The 22,385-nt window shown below is 36.9% G+C and overlaps 1 protein-coding gene across 1 annotated transcript in view; it reads left to right on the top strand.

The window, feature by feature from the left end:
- Positions 1-1,559: 1,559 nt before the first annotated feature.
- COL21A1 (collagen type XXI alpha 1 chain) overlaps positions 1,560-22,385 on the top strand; it is a 221,485-nt gene continuing 200,659 nt past the window's right edge. The window contains exon 1 of the mRNA XM_027852911.1: positions 1,560-1,836. The gene's annotated coding sequence lies outside the window, so the exon portion shown is untranslated. The remainder of the gene's footprint in view (positions 1,837-22,385) is intronic.

Below are 22,385 nucleotides of genomic sequence, written 5' to 3'. Positions count from 1 at the left end.
TTTTAGTATTTAGTATTTAGTATTTAGACTAAATCTAACCTGACCATGGAGACTTTGATTGGTAGCATCTCACAATATGTATTTTTCCTGGGGAAAAGGAGGAAGGAAGTAGGATATGGATTATTTTACCAGAAGCTAAGGGGTGCAGAAGTGTCAAAGATTCTAAAGGAATATTTCCACTACCATACTTTGGTTAATTAATTTTGTTAATTTGGTTAATTAATCTCCTGGGAATAATGACTGCCTGTTATCAAAAACAAAAACAAACAAAAACAAGAAAAATCTGAACATGGAGGGTGTTGGTGAATACGGAGAATGTGGTGGTCTCAGGGGCAGAGGATAAAGGAATTTCCCTCTCAGTATCTCAATGTAGGCTGAGGCCTTGCCAAGGGAAGTCTCTGGCATGGTTTGGTCACCTGGGACTAGGCAGGGAACAGTACTGAGAATCAAAGAAGTTTCTCTTGAATTGGGTAGGAACTAAAGCTCACCTTAGCAGTATGAAGAGAGTACAGGGAAGGCAGAAATACTCCTGTCAATAAATGTCGAGGAAGAAAGGAATTCTCATTTAGGAACATATCCCTTATGACTCTTAAAACATTTTCACCTCGGTAATGAAATTTCTGAGCAACAAGGCAGAAACTTCAACGACTGTATTCTTTGTTAATGGAAACGCCACTGAATCGATTATATTGGCCAAAATTTGCAGACTGAATGATTTCTATTAGATTTTTGCTGTTGATATTACCAAGGAAGGCTGAGTTTTATTTGTGTGGAACTGACTAATAATACAGTGAAATTGGATTTCATTGCAAAGGATTTTTCCTCAGTATAAGTTCACATTTGCTATCATTTCACACTAAAGCAATGCACTCAGATCTCTTTGTTCCCAAAGGGAACTGTCTCCCATATCCTTGCAAATGAATGAACTACTTAACTAAGATGTTGCTCTCTGTAAACCACTCAGAAAAAAATGCAACGTTCCAACTGAGTTCTCTCAGTCGTCATCTCAGTCTAGGCACAAGTAGCCTCGCTGAAGTAGAATAAATAGTGCCCAGCACCCACCCCCGTTCCCTTTGTCGTGTTTCGTGTCTCTCTTTCCAGAAGAACATAACACCAGCTAGGTGTTATGTTAAAATGTCATGTTTATTTACCTCTTTGACATTTGCAAAGTGCTTTACTTATGACAATTCTCTGAAGTAGGTATTATAGTATACACTATAATTAAACAGAATTCGGCTTGCTCTTTTTCGGCCTCAGAGTCCAATCTGCGAATGGCCAGTATTCTGCTTGACTTTTCTGTAGGTCTCTGTACTCATTTTGCCCTCGCCAATTTCAGATACCGGGGATCTGGGACTATTCTCTTCTGGATGGATTAGCCGCGAATCTGAGCATGCCCAGGGGCAGGTTTTGGACTCTAGGAGGAAGCACTGGCGCTTGGGGACACTGATCCAAAACCCACCCTCAAGCTTTCAGAGCCGGAAAGAGGGTGAGAGGGTGGGGGGGGGGGCGGTGAGTCGGAGACCTTATCTCTCAAGCTCCTCCTCCCTAAGACAGAGAAAGTTTCAGAACTCAGCTGGTGAGCCTTCCCTACTGCTGGCTGCTGAGGGGCGGACCGTGCTGTGAAAGCAACCAGGGGACGCAGGAGAATTGGAACACAGGTCTCTGCCTGAAGTTGCAGTCTCTCTGCTTAGTGCCTTTTGGGGAAGCTTCCGAGCTCCTGGCGGCCTCACCTGCCCGTAGGAATTTGAGGGTGTGGGAACTGCGGACCGCGCAGCAGGCTGCTGACTCTTCTCTCTCTTAGCTCCTAGTTCTTTGCGCGCCCAGTGAGCGCTCCAGGTAAGAGCCCGGGAGGGACGCGCCTAGCCCACCAGGCTTCTCGAATTGATCAGCCAGCTTCCCTAGAGACGGCGGCAGGGCATATAGGCGAATGAATGCGTTCTTTGCCACCTTGCGGTCCTTGGTTTGTCCATCCCGTATTCTGCTCCCTCAGAGGAGGAAGAGGAGGGAGATAGAGCAGTCCCAGGAAAGCTGATGCCTGGAGAGGGCAGGGCAGGGATTAGTATGTGCCATTTACTAATTAAAAGGTTCGTCCTGGTCAAATTCTGGTTTAGAGTCTCCTGGCTTTGCTGATGAGAGATGTGTGTGTGTGTGTGTGTCTATGTGTCTGTGTGTCTGTGTGTGTGGTGTGGTGTTGGTGGTGGCGATGGCGGCGGGGGTGGGATGGGAGAACTGGAAGAAGTGCGAAAAGCTGGTAAGGTGGCATGATTTTAAAGCGATCCAAGAGATCATTTTGTTGGAGATCCCCCTTCAGTCTCCTGCCTCCCGAAGTGTTTTCTGCCTTCCACTAGAAGTGACCAGAAAAGATCTAAGATTGAACGTTCAGGTGGCTAGGCACTACTTAAAAAAAAAAAAGTTCTTAAGCCTTTTTGTATTTCAGACCCCTTTGACAATCTGGTGAAGCCTATGAATTCCTTCTTAGAATAATGCTTTTAAATGCTTAAAATAAAATGCACAAGATTACAAAGGAAATCGATTATACTGAAATAGTTATCGAAATATTTTTAAAAATTCAAAGGTCCTTGGTTAAGAACTCCTGTCATAAAAGATTGGACACCTGTAAAAACAAACAAACGTACAAAGAAACAAACAAAACCCTTTCAAGGTGTCTATGTGAAGGGGTGCAGTCGCTTCGGCACCTGCAGGTGCTACTAGCCTAGTCTCTACCCATATCTAAGAACCCTGCAGACTTCAAGCTTTTTTTTTTTTCCTTCTTTTTTTTTCCCCCTGGAAGAGACTAGCAGGGGCGGAGACCTGGCCATCTTCTTGGATTTTTTTTTTTTTTAACATAGTGAAATTTGCTACTTTGGGAGTGTAGTGGGAATAGTGGTCCTGTTTATTTTTCCTCTTAAACTAAGGAAGTGAAGCCAGAGAAGGGGGTGTATGTATTAGTTGTCTAGTTGTAGTAACATGAAAATCTGGCACTGCTCACGGGCAACAGATTAATGATCCAGCAGTATCTTTGTCATGCTTGTGAATGTTAGACTTCATGATTCAGAATAACTTTTTTTTTTAATTAAGCATTTAGAGCTTTAAGGTATATAGGAAGTCATGGAACTCTTTCCCTTGAAGAAACTCTAGCTATGTTGAGATGAAATGTAGGCATACTCAATCCAGTTTTGTAGAAGTTTGGAAATTCATGATGGCTAGCTAAAAATTTCATCTGTTGCTAAGCCTCTAGTACAAAAATAGATAAAAATGACTCTGCAAATGAGCTTAAATGGATTAGAAAATCTAAAACTGGATTAGAAAATCTTGAATAGGCACTGATCCAGTCACAACACATTTGTGCTGTGATGAACACAGTGCTAACTGTACCAAGACTTTTTGTTCAGAGCAGCAGGATGACTCTTAGAGATATTGCTGTTCATGCCAGTTTTTGGTAAATGCCAGTAGACCTGTTAAGAGAGAGGTATGGCTCTGACATTTAATTAACCCTGAAAACCCCCACGCATAATGGGTTGAAACTTCAGTTTGTGCATATACATGTGGTACGTGCCCTTTAGCTAATTACCTGAATAAAATCCCTCTGTCCTGCCAGATTATAGTTATATGGTCACTGGAAATTTGTTTCCATGGTCAGATTTTACTCATTGTGCTGAGCTCTGTGTCAGCATGTGCTCCAGGACCTGTTATGAACTCTGTAGCTATATGGCCCTTGCAGTCAAGCCACATCAATCAGCAGTTCAAGGTAGAATCTGATAAATGCTTTGAAGCTGGTGAGAGGAAAGTTCCCTTTTGAGGGGCATTTATGTTCCAAATCAATATATAGCCAGGGAAACTGGCTTTGATTCATGCTATTCTTGTAAAATGAAGAAATGGACAATAAAATGGCATATTCTCATCAATGAAAAAGCCAGGTTTAGAAGTGACTATAGGTTTGCCCAGGCTTCTGAATGGTAGAATGAACTGAAACTTGATATATTTACATTAGAATTTGTTTAAGGCAATATAAAAGAAAGCAAATGAGGACCCAGAGCAAGAAACAAATCCATACTGGGTCCAAGTTGGGGGATAAGGGGAGTTTTCTTCATTCATTCATCAATGAATTCATTCATTCATTCATTCATTCATTCATTCATTCATTCATTCATGTTTGTTTGTTTGTTTATAACTAGGTTTGTGATTCCATTGGTATAAGGAACACTTTGTGAGGAAGTTTCCCCTACCAATTCTGGTGGAGTTCTTATAGCTTTACAGTTTCCTGAAGATACTAAGAGACTTGCTCAAGGTCACATAGATAGTGCCCAGCTGAGGCATACCTTAAACTCAGGTCTTCCAGTCTCTGAGAGCTTCTCCAAATTCATTACACAATGCTGCCTTTATTAGTTGAAACCATCTAATAAATTGTTTCCTTTTCTAGTTGTAATACCTCTAGAATGCCCTAATGCAAAAATGAAAAATAAGAAAAGAAATTCCTTTTTACATAATTTGATTGTAATTGATCTGAGTGATCCTCAGGGTCACATAGTTTTTGAGGAAAATCATTAATGATAAAAATTTAACTAAGAACATGGAGTTAAACTTGAAAAGGCCCTTAGTGATCATCTACTCTAAATCCCTCATTTTATTTTTCAACAAAGGAGGAAATTGAAGGTAAGTGACTTGCTCAAGATCGGGAAGACAGTGACAGAACTGGGATTTTAACCCGGCACCTCTGACTCCCAATTCAAAATGCTTTTTCCAGTGTATCATACAGCTATAATTGGGAAAATCTATAATGTCTTTCTTGACTTCAAGTTCAGTGCTCTTTCTACCATACCATGCTGCTTTTTCAAATACTTCTCATCTAACTCATAATATTATATTGTTTGTATTATTACTATTGTGAACAAGTAAATTACATTAAACCCTGATAAAATGCTGTATTTCCTTATATATATTAGTATTGACTCATACTCTGATGCCTCGTCATGGTGTAAGATACTAGGTTTTCAAAGGCTATGACAAGCCTTACTAAAATGGAAAGGTTTTGAATATGAGCTAGGTGTTATGTTAAAATGTCATGTTTTTTTACCTCTTTGACATTTGCAAAGTGCTTTACTTATGACAATTCTCTGAAGTAGGTATTACAGTATACACTATCACCCTTTCACAGGTTGGAAAACAGACAGATGTTAAGTGCCTTTTGAATGATCTTCTCTGTCTGTCTTTCTGTCTGTCTGTCTGTCTGTCTGTCTCTCTCTCTCTCTCTCACATACACACACACACACACAGAACTAGAAGATTGTAGGGCTATGTCTTTGATGCAAGGTTTTGTTTTTTTTTAACTTCTAAGTCCACTACCATTTTCACCACTATGAAGTATGATGTCATTGAAAGGATCTTGGTTATTACATTCAACTCCTATGGGATCAATTATCATCTCTCAAAAGATAACTGTAAATACATAAGTCTAACCCTAGTCTTTGTCCTGAACTCTAATCTTGAAGTATCAGTTTTCTTTTAGATATTTCTAACTGGATATTGCATAAGCATCTCAAATGCAACATATCTGAAACAGAACTTATTATCTTTCCCCTTAACTCCCCTGCCTTTCTAATTTCCCCATTTCTGTTGAGGGTACCACCATCTTCCTTGTAACCTCTGAGTAGTCTTCAACTTCTTATTGTCCCTTGCCTCTCATATCCAAACAATTGCTAAGTTCTGTTTGCACCTCCACAAAATCTTTTACCTCCACCCTCTTCTCTGTACTTCCATGGACACCAGTTTAGTTCAGACACTCATTACCACTGATCTGGACTACTGTAATAGCTTCTTAATTGGAGCACAACCACTTAACCAGTTTTAGATTCCTTATCTGTAAAATGGGAACAATGATGATGCCCTACCTCAGGAAGTGACTTGCAGTCAGTCAGTCAATAAACACATACCTAGTAGGCACTTAAACTTTAAGTGCTGGTTAATTTACTGACTTCTACCTCAAGTACCACATGAGGCCTTTTCTGATTTCTTCCTCCTTCCTCTAGCTGCTAGTGTCTCCCTGGGAATTACCTTGTATACACTGTGTATATATTTTGTATCTACTTATATGAAAATGTTGTGGTCCCTGATAGAATATAAACTTATCAAAAGTAATAAATGTTTCATTTTTGTCTTTGTGTGCCTAGTGCTTGGCACAATGGCTAGCACATAGTAGGTACTTAATAAATGCTTATTGATTGATGGTTGATTGAAAGGTTAGCCTAGAAAAATTTGGACAGTCTCACCACTAGATGATTAATTTTTTTTTTTGTTTGCCAAAGAAACTCACGGAGATTACCTACTAGGGTGTAAAGAGACTGTGATTGACTTTGGTGGAGGGAACACACACTGATAAAACCATGGCCCCAGACTCCGTGTTAGGAAAACTGCAGGTTCAAGTATGACCTCCTATGATTATTAGATGTATGACCTTGGATGAGTAACTTAACCTCTTGTACATCTCAGTTTCCTTATCTATAAATGGAAGGATTGGATTCAATGACTTCTAAGGTTTCTTTCAGCTGTAATCTGTTATCCTTTGATTCTTGAAGTAATATATTCTAACATAAATAGAATTTCACATGTAAAGACCTTGCCTCATTACTAGCTATGTTGTAAATCCACAAGAAGATGTTTTAAGATGAAGTTTATGAGTTTTCCTCAGCTATAAATTCAATAAATTAAATATAGTTAATAATTATAATTTCCTCATGAAGTAGGGAGTAAATGACACTAAATGGTAAGTAACTTGGATCCTTTAAATGTTGCATTAACTCTTTTTAGGCCATTCAATTGTTGACTTATATTTGTTGTTGTTCAGTTGTTCTGTCATGCCTAATTCTTCATGACCTTGTGGATCATAGCCCTAAAGGCCCTTCTGTCCTCCACTATCTCTTAAAGCTTGTCCAAGCTCATGTTTGTTGCTTCCATGACACTTTCTATCCATCTCATCATCTGCTGTCCCCTTCTCCTTTTCCCTTCAGTCTTTACCAGCATCAGACTCTTTTCCAATGAGTCCTGTCTTCTCATTATGTGGCCAAAGTACTTAAGCTTCATCTTCAGTATTTGTCCTTCTGACTTATATACTAATTTGATAATACCCTGGAGAATTTGTTTGAAAATTGCTGAAGTTCTTTGCATTAGCAGATAAACAACTGTAGTAATTTTGATCCACACGGTAATGAACTTTGACTGCTACCTCTCACTCCCTCTCCTCTCCACTCCCCACTGGACCTGTGATTTAATTTGTATAGAAAATTTGGATGAGGAAATTCTCTCAAGCAATGCAAGTTACTACCTACTTTTTAGTCCGTGATCTTAGTGGCCAGGTGGTGCTTACAGAGTAAGTGGTTTGTCCAGTATTATATGGTCAGCATAGTCAGAGGTGGGACCTGGACCCTTATCATCCTTATCCTGGCTCAGTGTCTATCATACTGTGCTGCCTCTCTATGATAATCACATCCTGCTTAAACAGATAATTACGATGGATAACATTTATATAGGACAACTAGGTGGCACAGTGGATAGAACACCAGGTGGCACAGTGGATAGAGCACCAGGTCTGGTGATAGGAAGACTGATATTCCTGAGTTCTAATCTGGCTTCAGACACTTGCTAGTTGTGTGACCCTGGGCAAGTCACTTAACCCTATTTACCTCAGTTTCCTCATCTGTAAAATAAAATAGAGAAAGAAGTGGCAAGCCATTTCAGTATCTTTGCAAGAAAACCCCAAATGGGATCACAAAGAGTCAGACACAACTGAAACTTCTGAACAACAACATTTATAATATAGTATTTCAATATATGCAAAATGCTTTACAAATATTTCATTTAATCCTTGCAACAACCATTTGAACCAGGTGTTTTTTTAATCCCAATTTTACAGATGAGGAAATTGAGGCTTAGAGAAGTCATATGACTTACTCATGACCATACAGCTAGGAAGTGTCAAAGGCAGGACTCAAATTCAGATTATCCAAGTTTCAGGTACATTATTCCATCTAGATGTATGTTTACACTTAGTACAAAGTAAGTCTCTTGATTTAGATTCATGAATTTTAGAGATGATTTTGTTTCAAACCACCTCATATTTCTTTTAGATGGTAGAAGTGAGGCCAGAGGAGTTAAATAACTTCCTAGAAATCACTAGCAACTTGCTAGACAGTAGGTAGTTAGTTAAAGAGCCAGTATTTTTGGAAGTCAGTAGAAAATGGTTTCTGCCAGTGTGATAGTGAGGATACAAGAACACATGAAGTGAAAAGAGAAGAGTAAAGTGCCAATCTTTTTGTCTCCTTTATTTAACAACAAACAATTCCCAGCCCACCTCCTCAAAGATTTCCCAATGACAAATTTCTGCCCTTTCAAAAAGACTTGGAGGTTATAGAATTTTATCTTTGGTGTATTTTTTTTACCAGTAATTACCCACCTGTGTGTCTCTTACTTTGGAGACTGTGCAACATGAGTTTTGATTTCTGGTGTTATTTTGCTATTACAGATTTGAATAGGGATTTTTAGACACATACTAGCTATATGGTCTGGGTCAAGTTATTCAATCTCTCATCTTCAGTTTCCTCATTTGTAAGATGAAGTGAAATGAGGAGGTTAGATTCAATGGCCTCTAAGTTCTCTTTCAGCTCTGAATCTATGATCCTATAATCTTTTTTCAGAGACATCTTAAAAAATTTCAGGAAACTTAGATACTTTTTTTTTCTAAATCCAAGTTTCGTGACCTTCTGGGAACCTTGCCAGGAGCTGTACTTGATTCAGAGTTTGGTAAATTTCTGTTTTGGACTGTGTTGTTTTGATCTAGGTCATTTCAACCCTGATTGCAGTATTATGTTACACATTAACAGTTTGTTTTCCTCATTCTTGGTGTCAAAAATAAATATTAAGAATTGATAACAGTTTACCTTTTAAAAGAAAAAAAATCCCAATTATGAGCTTTATGAGGTCATTTTTTTTACAAAAGTTAACTAATCCTCCAAATCATATGTCCTGTTAGCATTCCCCCACCCTACCCCCCAAAAAACCCAACAACTTTCTAGCAGGTTATTTTAAATTTAGAACAAAGCATCTCTACCATTAGCCAAAAGTTCAAACATTTTTGAAAGGATATTTTTATCCTAAAAATAGGTGAGTACACAATATGTAAATGGTTACTTTTGTTATAAAGTTGTAGGGTACTAAGCATTTAAAATTAGTGTCTAGGAATTTCTGGGCAAGAATTTTCCAATAAACCTGAATTGTTTGACCAATACTTTTACTATATTGCTTATCTCTCAACATAAAAAATATATGACTTTTTTAGCACTTAGAAATCTGTGATGATACAGGGTAAAATATAACTAGCTTAATCAGGATATTTTTATATAGCCAATCAGAAATATTTTTGCAGAAAACTCTCATTCATATACCAAAAGAAAGCTTCACAGAAATCTTTGCTTCAAAATATTGTGTTAGACAAAACCAGTTTCTCTGAAAAAATATGCTCTTCTCTTCACCTCCCCCATCCCAAACAAATAACAAAAATAAAACAAGGCCCACAATGTGAATAACTGGTTATTATTCCCTTCCCCCTAAATGTTGTTGGCTAGCACAAATTTGTCTGTAACGTCTTAATCTTCAGTAAGGGTAGACTAGGAATTTAAGTAATGTCTCATCAAGTAGTGAAAAAAACGATCCTTTGGAGGGATAGTGTCGAGGAAGCAAATTATTTTTCCTGGAAATTCTGATAGCTGTCAACACTGTATAGTTTCTGGGCCTAGTTACTCAGTTATTTAAAAAAAAACTCGACTCTTCTTTCTCCCTTTCCACCTGCTGCCATGTCAATCTTTTGACTTCTTTATTTCTCAGTGTCCAAAAGAAGTGGGAAATAGACTAAACTCAGTCATAACATCTTTGGCACAAAGTTCAGAAAAGTTGAGGCTAACACTGCAGCTATGGAGGATAATAGGAATAATATAGATAGTTGTAATTGATGAATAGCTTTACTAGGATAGCTAGGTAGTGCAATGGTTAGAGCACCGGGTTTGAAATCAGGAAGACCTGAGTTCAAATCCTGCCTCAGACACTTACTAACTGTATGACCCTGGGCAAGTCATTTAACCTTGTTTGCCTTAGTTTTGTCATCTGTAAAATGAACTAGAGAAGTAAATGGCAAACCACAACAGTATTTTTGCCAACAAAACCCCAAATTGGGTCATGAAGAGTTTGATACAACTGAAAACAACTAAATCACAACAATTACTGGGATATGAGGCAGTTAGTGGTGCAGTGAATAACACACTTTGCTTGGAATAAGGAAGACTCACCTACATGAGTTTGCGTCTGGCCTCAGATGCTTACTAGTTATGTGACCTGTGGCAAGTCACTTAACCTCTCTCCATCTCAGTTTCCTCCACTGTAAAATGGAGGATAATAATGGCACCTACATTGCAGGGTTATTATCAGGATTAAATGAGGTAATATTTGTAAAAAGAGCTTAGTACAGTGCCTGACACATAGTAGGCACTATAAAAATACACATTCCCTTCCTTTCCCTAGTGCATGCAGGCAACATAGCCATACAAGGCAAAGCAGGCATCAGAGAGAGACTATGAATAAATGTGAAAGGTCAGAGTTGCACCTCTTGTTTGCAAAGGAGAAATCTTAACTCATACATCAAATGTTTCTCCATGATCATTATCATTCTTAACAGAGTGCCTGTTATGTATGAAGCACTATGACTAGAGTCATACTTTTAGAGCTAGAAGAGAATTTGGAGGCCTTTTTGCAAGTAAAAACCACAAAAAGGAAGTGTGGTAAGTAGAAGTAGCAGTGAATTGAGAATTTTTTGAAATATTTGAGTTTTGGTTTTGGGATTGCAGCTATCCCTGTAATTTGGGCAAGTCATTTTCCCCTCTTCTCACTTTCCTTGTTGGTAGTGGTAGTGGTAGTAGTAGTAGTAGTAGTAGTGGTAGGAGTAGTAGTAGTAGTAGTAGTAGCTGCCATAGTAGCAGCAATAGTGGTAGTAGTAATCGCTGGTATTTATATAGTGTTTTTAGGTTTCCAAAGTGCTTTACATACATTGTCTAATTTGAGCCTCATAGCAACCTAGTGGGGTCAGTACACATTATTTCCATTTTACAGATGAAGAATCTTAAACTCATAAAGGTAAGGTGACATTCCCAGCATCATAAAGTTGGTCAATGCCTGAAGCAGGATTCAAACCCTGGAATTTCTGACTCCAATTTCAGAACTCTATCCACTAATGAATGCTTCCTTTTATCTGTAAAATAAGGGGTTGGATTAAGTTGGATTTTGGCACCTTTTATGAGTTTGATTCTGTAACATGGTTCTTCCATGAAGAAACCTATTACCTAGTTGGGGAAATATTGGACATCTGTGTTAAAGAAGTACAATCAGTCGTAACTGGAATGGGGCAACTGGGCCTTTACTTCAGGGTAACAACATCACCTGTATTCCTTCAGCAGACAGAAACAGCAGAGCTTAGTACCTATTTATTGAAAATAATTAACATTAGGTAAAACAAGAAGTTAGCAGATGTCAAGGTGGGGTGAATTCTTTTCCTGTCCCATCCTATTACCTTCCCCCTTCCGTGTGTCAGCCTCTCCAATACTGACCTCAGTTCTATATTTCAGGATGTCTGTCTTTCCCTGTGAGGCAATGCTCTGCCCTTCCCTTCTGACTCAACTAAAGGTCTATGTCATGTTGCTTGGCCCAGGGACAGTTTGTAATGTTTGTATCTAGTACAAAAATCCCTTGTTACTGCTATGTATATAACAATAATACAGGTAGCACAGATTAAATACCAACTGAGTGTTACAGGCCAAGTTTCCATTCAGGGATGTAGTAGACATCCTTCCTTACTGACAATGACTAATTAGCATTTGCTTAAATATCACAATTGATGAGGACCTATACATGTATAGAATTTTTCCCCTTTAAAAATAGTTTATCTCTTTCCTTATTAATCACAGACATGAAAGTATTTGTTAAACCTATGAAGGAATTACATCCCTTAAAAATTATAAATGGAATATTGAAATAAACATGAAGTAATACATTTAATTAACTAGAAAATGCGCAAGTCATTGTTAAAATGTTGCTATGCAGCTGATGGTGCAGTGAATAGCATGCCAGGTCTGGCAACAGGAAGACTCTTCTTCCTGAGTTCAAATCTGGCCTCCGACACTTACTAGCTTTGTGACAATGAGCCAGTCACTTAACCTTGTTGGCCTCAGTTTCCTCATCTGTAAAATGAGCTGGAGAAGGAAATGGCAAACCACTCTGGTATCTTTGCCAAGAAATCTCCCAATAGGGTCACAAAGAGTCAGTCATGACTGAAAAATGACTGAACCAAATATTGCTATTAGATACATCCTGCTTGTTCACAGTGAAGGTGTATGTTGCTGAAAGAATACATCTGTGATGAAATAAGATACTAGATCTTTGTGTAAAAAATTTTAAATTATTTTTCATGTTACTTATCAAATGATTCTCTTGCCTTCACTTGAGAATTACTTTATAGGTCTGAATATGGCTGCCCTTGAATGCACCAGAGCCCTAAAATGGTATCTTTTTGAAAAGAAAAAAATTAGCTATACACTAGAAAGAATAAATGATTATAGGCTATACTCAGGTTTTATACAAACCAGATTTTTTTTGGGGGGGAGAAATATAGCTTGCACTTGGATCCTTATGATGCATTGAATTTTTCACTAATGTTTTCAACATTTAAATTTTTGTTGACAGTTATAAGAGCATCTGCAGCATGGTGGGACAAGCCTTGGCATGGGAATTAAAAGTCCTAGGTTTGAGTCCCAGTTCTACTACTGGTTTGCTCTATGGTCTTAGGCTAATTACACCCATATTTTGAACCTCAGCTCCCTTATTGGCAAGGTGAGAGGATTGGTCTAGATAATGTCTCAATGTCTTTCCATCTCTATAAATATAACAATAATAAATACAGATGTGGTTTAAGAGTAATTGGATTGTATACTTTTAATTCGTGATTTCTAAGCTCTGAATTTTTGAAATGGCAGTTTTGATTTCACATAAAAATGAAAGATAATTATTGTCATAGTACAAATGTTAAATTCTTAATACTGCAAGTTAACTGTGATTCATAAAATACAGCTTGTGCCAGATGTGCTTTTATGTACAGAAGGCACACTAATTACAGATAGCAAAGTCAGGCTAAACTGAAATTCATGATTTTCATCAAGTGGAAAAATCAATTTATTGCTTTCTTTGCATGTCAAGTCCATCAGTCACCATGCATTTATTCAACACTTTCTTTGTGCCAGGCACTTTGCTAAGTGCTGGAGATACAAAGAAAGAAAAAAAATAAAGTCTTTCTTCTCAAAGGGGTCCCAATCTAATGGAGCAAATAACTCAGTATAAAATATATTGAAAGTGTAAATGGAAGATGATCTCAAAGGTAAGGTACTAGTAGCTGAGGGACCTCCTGAAACAGGTGGGACTTGACATGAATCTTGAAGCAAGTCCAGGAAGCCAAGAGGTGGAGGAGAAGATGGAGAGCCTCCCAGGCATGAAGGACAGTGAGTATAAAGGCATGGGGATGGATTATCAAGTGTGTACAAAAAGGCAAAGAAAGTCAGTGTAGTTATATCATAAAATGTAAGAAGACTGGAAATGTAGGTAGGGGCAGAGTTGTGAAGGGCATTAAATTCCAAATAAAGCATTTTATATTTGAACCCAGAGTCATTAGGGAGCCACAGTGGTTTTTATTTAGTGAGGTGGGGGTATTACCTGGTCAGACCTATGCTAATTAGGGCTAAATATGTCGATCTAGAAATCATCTGCAGAGATACGATCATTGAATCCATATGAGTTCATAGTATTTAAGCAAAAGAGAAGGTGGCCTAGGCCAGAGTAGGATATTACATTCTGTATCCACAGAGTAATTCTTCCAATGTCTAATTTGCTTGTGTAGGTATAGTTGTTATATTGCTTTACCTCTTTTAGATAGATTAGATAAGAATCTCAGTATGATATAGGTGATAGTAGGTATTCTGTTTTTACTAGTGTGATATTTCCTTCATGTTACATAGGGGCAATCCAGTTCCCCTGAGCAACTGGTTGTGCCTGCTTCAGAAAGTAGCTTTCTTTGTGTTCTATCATTTCAGCTGCATCTGACTCTCTGACACCCCATTTGGGGTTTTCTTGGCAACGGTTACTGAAGTGGTTTGCCATTTCCTTCTCCAGTTCATTTTATGGATGAAAACACTGAGACAGAGTTAAATGACTTGCCCAGGGTCACACAGCTAGTAAGTGCCTTACTAGCTGTGTCTGAGGCCAGATTTGAACACAGGAAGATAAGTTCTTCTGGCTTCAGGTCGGCACTCTATCCACTGCACCACCCATATATTTGTGATTTTCATAGAGGTAAAAATTAAAGCCTTGGATGAGCTTTACAGAGGAGAAAGGGGAGAAGGAGAAGAGAGCCTATGACAGAGCCTTGCAGAAAATTCATATTCCAGAGATGGGTAGCGGTTCATCTGGTCAAGGCAGGAAGGAGTTACTAATAGTTCCAAAGGTGTATGAGGGTGACATTTGACAAAAAGCCATTGGATTTATCAATGAAGAAATCATTGTTGGTCTTGGTGAGAACAATTTCTTTATCATGATGAAGAAAGAAACTGAATTGTAAGTGTAGAGGAAAAGTGGGCGAAACAGAAGTGGGGACGCAGTGTAAACTACTATTTTCTTAAGGTTTAGTTATAAAGGGTAGGAGCAGTATGAGATAAAAGCTTGAGAGAGTATCAGAGTCAAGGGAAAAGGCTTTTTTCTTTCTTTTTTTTTAAGGACTGGGGAATTTGAGCATTTTTATAGGTGGGAGAAAAGGAACCAGTGGAAAAGGAGATGTTGAAAATGCAAGAGAGGGAATTATCCTGGAGCAGGTCCTGAAGGAGAGAGGAAGGGATGAAATCAAGCATAGAATGAGAAGGACAAACAGTGACAAGATAGAGACCTGCCTCATCCCCTGATGTTAAAAGGAAGGACAAAGTGGGTGATGACATTATAGGATATTTGAGGTATGAAACAGAACATGAGGAAACAAAATAGATGGCCTCAATGTATTCAGTAAACTGTGGGAAGGGAAAGTAGACTGGAATTAGGGAATTTAGGGGAGAAATGGATTAGTTGTGGTAAGTAGTGTTACAGGGAGTTAAAGATGAATGAAATTTCCACACAGTGGTGATGGTCCAGCTGGATTTAGATAGCATGACTTTGTAATGAATCTGAGGACAGTTATGTGACTTTCTAGGAGTGTTGAGGAGTCAGGATCAGAAAATGGTTGGAGTGATGAAGAGCTGGTGATTGACCCTATAGAAATACTGTAAGGGAAAGGGACCAAATGATTGGATGATTGATGGCAGCACCTTGTTGAAATAACTGGCTAGAGGGCTAAGACTATGAAGGTGAGGAATAGTGAACTGACAGTACAAGGAGGGATACAAGGAAAGGAAGTATTAATGAGAATGAAGAATGGGTTAAGGAGAAATGAGGCAGTTGGAGAAGTGGAAGACACAAGGGAATTTCATAGTTTAAGATCTTGGATGTTGAGCTTTAAGTCATGATGAGAACTAAGCTCTGACTTAGTAGGTATTTAATAAATTCTTATTGAAGGCTCAAAGATAGAGTTGAAAAGGATGTCATAGAAACCCATCTCACAGGTCCTGAGAACAGAGTTCAGCTATTTGGAGACTTTGCTCAGAGTTGCGTTTTATCTAAACCTATGATGTAGATAATAAACTGCATAAATTCCTTTTTTGAAGCTACTTTTCTGATAGTCATTAGAGTGGGAAATGAAGAAAATGCCATAGTCAAGGTCTATTGGTAAGACATTGATAAAGTTTCTCATGGAATGCTCATGGATAAGATTTAGAGATGTGAGTTGATAATAGCAAGTCCATTTGGAATTCTGAGTAACTAAAATGAAAGAATTGTAATTAATGGATTGATGTTAGCCTGAATGCATGACTATAATGGAGTACTTTAAGAGTCTGTCCATGGGCTTGTTTTATTTAGTATTTTTACCCATTTGGATGAATCCATAAGTGACATACTTATCAAATTTTTAGGTGTTATAAAACATTGGAGGGATAGCTCACTTGTTGGATGGCCAAATCAGGATCAAAATTACATCTACAGGTTAGAATAAAAAGCTGAATCTTTAAGATCAAGTTTATTTGCAATAAATGTGGGAAATGTTATAATAAATATTAAGTAAATGGTTAAAAATCAACTGCAAAATTAGACTGATTTGGTCAAGGCAAATAGTTAAGTAAAACATTAACTAGTAATTTAAGATTAGATTAACAGACTCAGTTGGCAACCTCAAAGATCAGGATCTGAGACAGACACGGCAAACAAGAATCCAGATCAGAAACAAAAGAGATTGGTTAGGTTTGCCAAACCTATGTGAAGAATAACAGAAATTAGAATCACAAAGTCGCAGGGAAGTGCTAAACTAAGGTTTAGTATGTATTAGGGCAGAACCAGGGGCAGAATAAAATAGGGTAGAATGCAAGCTCTCAGAGGGCAGAGAATTAAGTTGATTTAGAATTAATTCTGTTTGAAGAAAAACAAAGTAAAACAAATCCTGTAGGTATTATGCTCTGCCTGAAGACTTGAGTCAGTCAACACTGTGACTTGGCAGTCAAAAGAATCAATGTGATCTTAGTCTATTAGAAGTATAATGTCTATAGAGATCTGCTATACTCTGCCTTGGTCAGACTGTATCTGAAATATTGTTTTTACATCTGAGTTTCACATTTTAGAAAGCAAATTTATAAACTAGAGTAAATCCAGAGAATGGTGACCACGATGATAAAAGGAATAGGAACCATTCCATAGAGTAACATATAAAAGGATTTGAAATGTTTAACTTCAATAAGGAAGACTAATGATAGCCATCATCAAATATTTAAAGGGTCGTCCTATGAAGGATGGATGAAAGGTGTTTTCTTGTCCTCAAAGATCAGAAATGGAAGTAATAGAGGTGAAAAAAGTGGAACGTATTTCCTTGGGAGATATAAGCTCTTCATCACTGGAGATTTTTATACAGAGGCTGGAGAACCACTTGTCAGGTATATTCTAGATGGAATTCTTTTTTAGGCATTGTTGGACTAGAGGACCCATGGTCCTTTCATATGCATACACACACAAGTGCGTATATGCATGTGTGTATACATATGCATATGTGCATAGGTACACACAAACATATATGTACATATAAATATGGACGTGTGTATGTATATATGCATATGTGTATACACACATACATATACACATACATACATACATACATACATACATACATGCGTACAATAATGAGACTCATTGGAAAAGACCCTGATGTTAGGAAAGATTGAAGGTCAAAGAAAAATGGGACAGCTGAGGATGAGATAGTATAATGGAAACAATGAACATGAACTTTGACAGACTTTAAGAGATAATGAAAGGATAGAAGGTGCTGGCATGCTATGGTCCACGGGGTCACGAAGAGTTGGACATGACCGAACAACTGAATAACAATAAATATCTATATATTATCTGATTTTGTGTTGGCCTTAACTCAACACGTGGTAGGCTTGTTGAATTGAATTCAATTGTGAGAAGGAAGCTGTTTTGATGATGGGATACGCTGAATCACTTTTTCCTAGTTTATAGGAGAGATTTGAAAATGTTAAATAAAGTGTGAGTGTACATGATCTCAGATTCATCCTAAACTGTTAATTAAATATTTGGTATATTATGCAAAATGACTACGGCCATTTGTATTCATCTGGGTTTTGTTAGTCATGCCTCTAAACATTAAAAATTTTTATCTGGATAGTACAATTTCATTTAGTCCATTTTTTTTGGCCAGGTCTATTACATTATTAAATACTTAGTTTAAGTATTTCAAACAGGTTTTTTTGCCTTTTTTATGTTTTTACATCATTTTAGAAATGGGTGCCAAGATAACACTCCAAAGTTCCCTTCCAGTAACACACCATGCTTTGGGCATTAGGCCTAAAGCAGCCGTGAATAGCATAGAACAGTTATTATGCTACACATTTTTATAATGTTCTTTGCACACCAATGGCTTTGTAACTTTAAATAAATATGTGGCATGCTTTTTATTTTATTTTTTTCTCACAAGATGAAATTATCAAAAAAAAATTAAATGTTTTTGAGTTTGATGTATCTTAGGGCCATTTTCCCCACCCCCAATAAGGATTGCACCATACATTTTGTCTGAGAAATGTGTTTAAGGAATCCAGTTACAGATTACTGCTGTCTTGTCATTTTTCAGTGAAGTGAGTATATCATTGTTCATGTAGAATAACAAAAACCTCCTGTTGTAGTTTGAGTTGGCCTTTTTCTCCTTTTTACTCTCCTAGGACACATTTCTTCAAACTCAATTTATGCTATTTCATTATGAACAAGGAAATATTATTAGGTTTGCAAAGGTCCAAAGATGAGCTTTTTGTTTTAAAAGGTTGATGCCCCAATCTTTCTGAAGGATTCAGAAGTCTAAGTATTTACTGAAAAAAGGTTAGCATTTGGAGATATCTGGGATAAAATACTTGGACCCTCAACAAAGTCTTTTTGGATAATTTTTCATCAAGAAAATGTTGGCAACATTTTTTTAAACTAATTGAAGAAGCAATAGAAATTGTCTGCTACATTGGTAATAAGGGATAAACATTTGCACATTTAGTAAACTTTACATATTCTTAGTTAACATTATAACTACCTCCTTCCATCACAAAGGTCACCAAGAACTAGCTTTTGTCTGTCTGTCTATCTATCTATCTATCTATCTATCTATTTATGTTATTCATTCCTTAAAGAACTGGGTTTGGAATTACCTGCTAAGCTAATACTTCAGTTGTAGAAGGAATAATCAATAGTCCAACCAGTGAACAATATGTAACTTGGTCAGTGAAATGAATTTGTTTAGTGGTGTTGTTATTTTTGGCTTTGGGACCATGAAACAACAACTATGATAATATGTAGACAGCTGTCATGTTCTCTTATTGGACTTGTGTCTAAAATAACCCCTGGGATCTTGTTTGCAGTTTCTTTAGAAGAACATTTGGACATTTCAGAAGATAATGGTATCTTCGGTTTGAGAAACTCTGAAATACTGTACTTCTGAGAGTGCAGTTGGCATGTGCTTTAGAAATGTCAGTTTTCCCAGGATGAACTCCATCCAGTACAGCTGTCACTGCTTCCAAATCATTTCATTTGGGAGGCTCTATAAGGGAATGTAACAGCTGGCTTTGGAGAAAGGAATAAAAAGGGAGGTTTTCCTACCTTAGGAATTGGACACAATCCACTGAGTTTTCTCATTTTACTGTAGTGTGACAAGGAGAACTAGTGATAATACCACTAGCTTGAATGTATATGACATAATTCTTATTAAGATAATTTCTCTTTAAATTTATTGATATCTTTTGTCTCTCCAATAAACTACATTTCCCAGTGCATTTTTTGCCTCTTTCCCCCCTCCCAGAGAGCCAGCCAAAGGGATTCTTAATGTATGTGTATATATACACTGACTCCCTTGGCTGCCTGGTGAAGTCTTCTGAATAATTTTCTCAAATACATAAAATAAAGTACATAGGGTTACAAAGGAAACCAATTATAATGAAATACATTATCAAAATAGATTTTTAAACAAGTTCATATACTCCAGGTTAAGAACCCCTGCCTAACAACAAAGATTTTTTTAAAAGGGGGAAAAGATCAAATTTAACAAGCCAATCAATTTCAATATTATATGTAGAACTCCATACCCATAGTCTCCTTCTTCTTCCCCTGGCCATCCCCACCCCCAAAAAAAAACCAGAAAAGAAAAGAAGGGAGGAAGGTGCATTATGTGTCTTTTCTTCTTTGGGGCCAAGTTTGGTCATTATAATTTCACAGCATTCAGCTGTTTTGTCATTGTTATTTCCATTTCCATTGTTGTAGTCATTATGTCTATTGTTTTCCTCATTCTGATTACTTTGATTTGCATTCGTTCATATGTCTTCCCTTATTTCTCTATGTTTATGATATTCATCATTTCACACATTCTGTTACATTCATATGCCATTACATGTTTAGCTATTCTCCAATGAATGAGCATTTAAATATCTTTTGTGTAGAGAGTATTTTCAAGTAGAAACATTCACTGCATATGGCTCCAAATGACTAAGCTGATTTTCTTAGAAACTGTTTCTTTGCAGAAATGAAGGGCTGAATGATGTCTTACACAGAAAAGTTGCAATATGTTTTATTTATTTCAATACATCATTAAGTCTCCAATCATTCCCAGATGGATTATCTGTAACAAATCTAGCAGTCAAGTTCTTGTTGGCATCAACACCTACTTAATTAAATCCTTTCCTTCTAGCACAGCAAGACCTAAAAGGAAAAAAATCTTTAAAACCAAAATCTTTAATAATATTTTAGTCCTTCCCCCATCTTCCAAAGGTGAGAACAACTAACTTTGCAACAGGGAAATCTTTCTAGTTCTAATTGGGAGTAGTCACAGAGTAGCCTCATTAGGAAAAAAAAAAAAGCTATTTAGTGTGAATCACAAGGCTATGTATTTCCAGAACATCAGGCACACCCTTATTTAAATGTAAGTACAAAACAGACTTCACAGGCACTTATAAATTACTTTTCTATTAAACACCATTCTGGATAATCTGTGCTACTGCTTGATCTCTCTGCCAGTGGACAGATAATGAAAATTTGATTCTATGACTTCTCTGGAAACATATTTTGGTTGTAGACCGTATATTGCCATTGTGAAGAACATTGTGTTTGCTATAGTAATCCTGATTTTTAGGATTTAAACCATGACCTGAGTATGTTATTGTATTTATATGGTGATTATTTAAATGAAAATCATTTGTGTGTGGTTTTTTCCTGAATAGTTTAAAAGTTAAGAAATAATTTTTTGCAATGGAAACATCAGAATATTTCAATGAAATAATTAACAAATATCATTAAAGGTCTTTGAACTAAAGGATAGATATTGACATTTTGTTTGCAAAGCTTAAGTTGGATGGTATTTCACAAGATTTTAGATATAATAGATTTTGTTACTGGGATTTGTTACTGGAAAAAAGAAAATTTCTTTCAGGATAGGGTAAATCTAGAATTTTATTTAGTTAAAAATAATCATATATGTGATGGTATAGATACATCTTAAACTAATTCAAGACCTAAAATTATTGAATATTAGAATTAGAAAGAACCTTAGACATCATCTTGTTCAACTCTATTATAATTTAACAGATGAAAGACCCAAGGCCTAAAGATTAAAAGTTTATTTCCCAGTACTACACACCTACCTTCTAGTGAGTGACAGAGCTGGGCAGACCTATAGCCCTATTCTGTTGGCTTGCCTTCCTCTTTCCACTACACCATGCTGAATAATACCAGGAAGGAATTAGGTTTTGTGATTCATCATTTTTTAAAAGGTCCCTATAGTCAGACACTATTACAGTACTGAATGATACTGTTTCCTTTATTTAGTAGATGCAGGATGTTCATCATTTTTCCAACCCTGGGTTTCCCTTTATATATATATATATATAAAAACAAAAAACTGCAGACTCGTTTATTTTTTAGGGTAGGGTTTTTTTTTGTTTTGTTTTGTTTTCCATTGTCTTAAGCACATCTAGTCATACTTGCTTGATTCTCTTGAATTTCAGAAGAGTAAATGGTATTATTAAGTAGTGTAGGTGGTGTATGGTCTTGCAGCTTATTTTTTTTTCCTCAAGAAAATCTCGTATGGCATATTTGGTAATTGGCTATAGAATCATTTGTGAGGTTAAAAAAAAAAAGCATCCCAGATGAACCTTTTTGTTATTACTGGCTAGAGGGCAAATATTTCTGTAAATGGGGAGTCCAGTTTCTGGCCTCACTATTTTCTATCATTCTTTTCAAGGAGATAGAATAGTAAGAACATTGGATGAAAAGAAGTCACTAGGGTTGGTTGATACTACAGTAGCTAGGTGAAACATATCAGAAGGATTCATGTATATAATCTGAAAAACATGAATACATTCGAAAATAATTTTTTTTTTAAAAAATGTACTTTCCGCAAATACAAAGTTAGAGTAAAATGTAAAACCCATATTTTTAAAAAAAATGTTTAGGGGGCAAGTAGATGGTGAAGTGAAAAGAGCACTGGCTCTGGATTCAGGAAGAACTGATTTCAAATTTGGCCTCAGACACTTGTCACTTATGAGCTGTGTGACCCTGGGCAAGTCACTTCACTCCATTACCTCCCCCCCCCCAAATGTTTAAAGTTAAGAAAATAATAAGTATGGTGGAGACAAAGCTAT

This window comes from Vombatus ursinus, unplaced genomic scaffold (assembly GCF_900497805.2).
Source record: "Vombatus ursinus unplaced genomic scaffold, bare-nosed wombat genome assembly UNPS02009835.1, whole genome shotgun sequence".
In the NCBI taxonomy this organism is placed as follows: domain Eukaryota; kingdom Metazoa; phylum Chordata; class Mammalia; order Diprotodontia; family Vombatidae; genus Vombatus; species Vombatus ursinus.
Note: the sequence above shows the minus strand (reverse complement) of the source record. Positions and strands in the feature narration are given on the sequence as shown.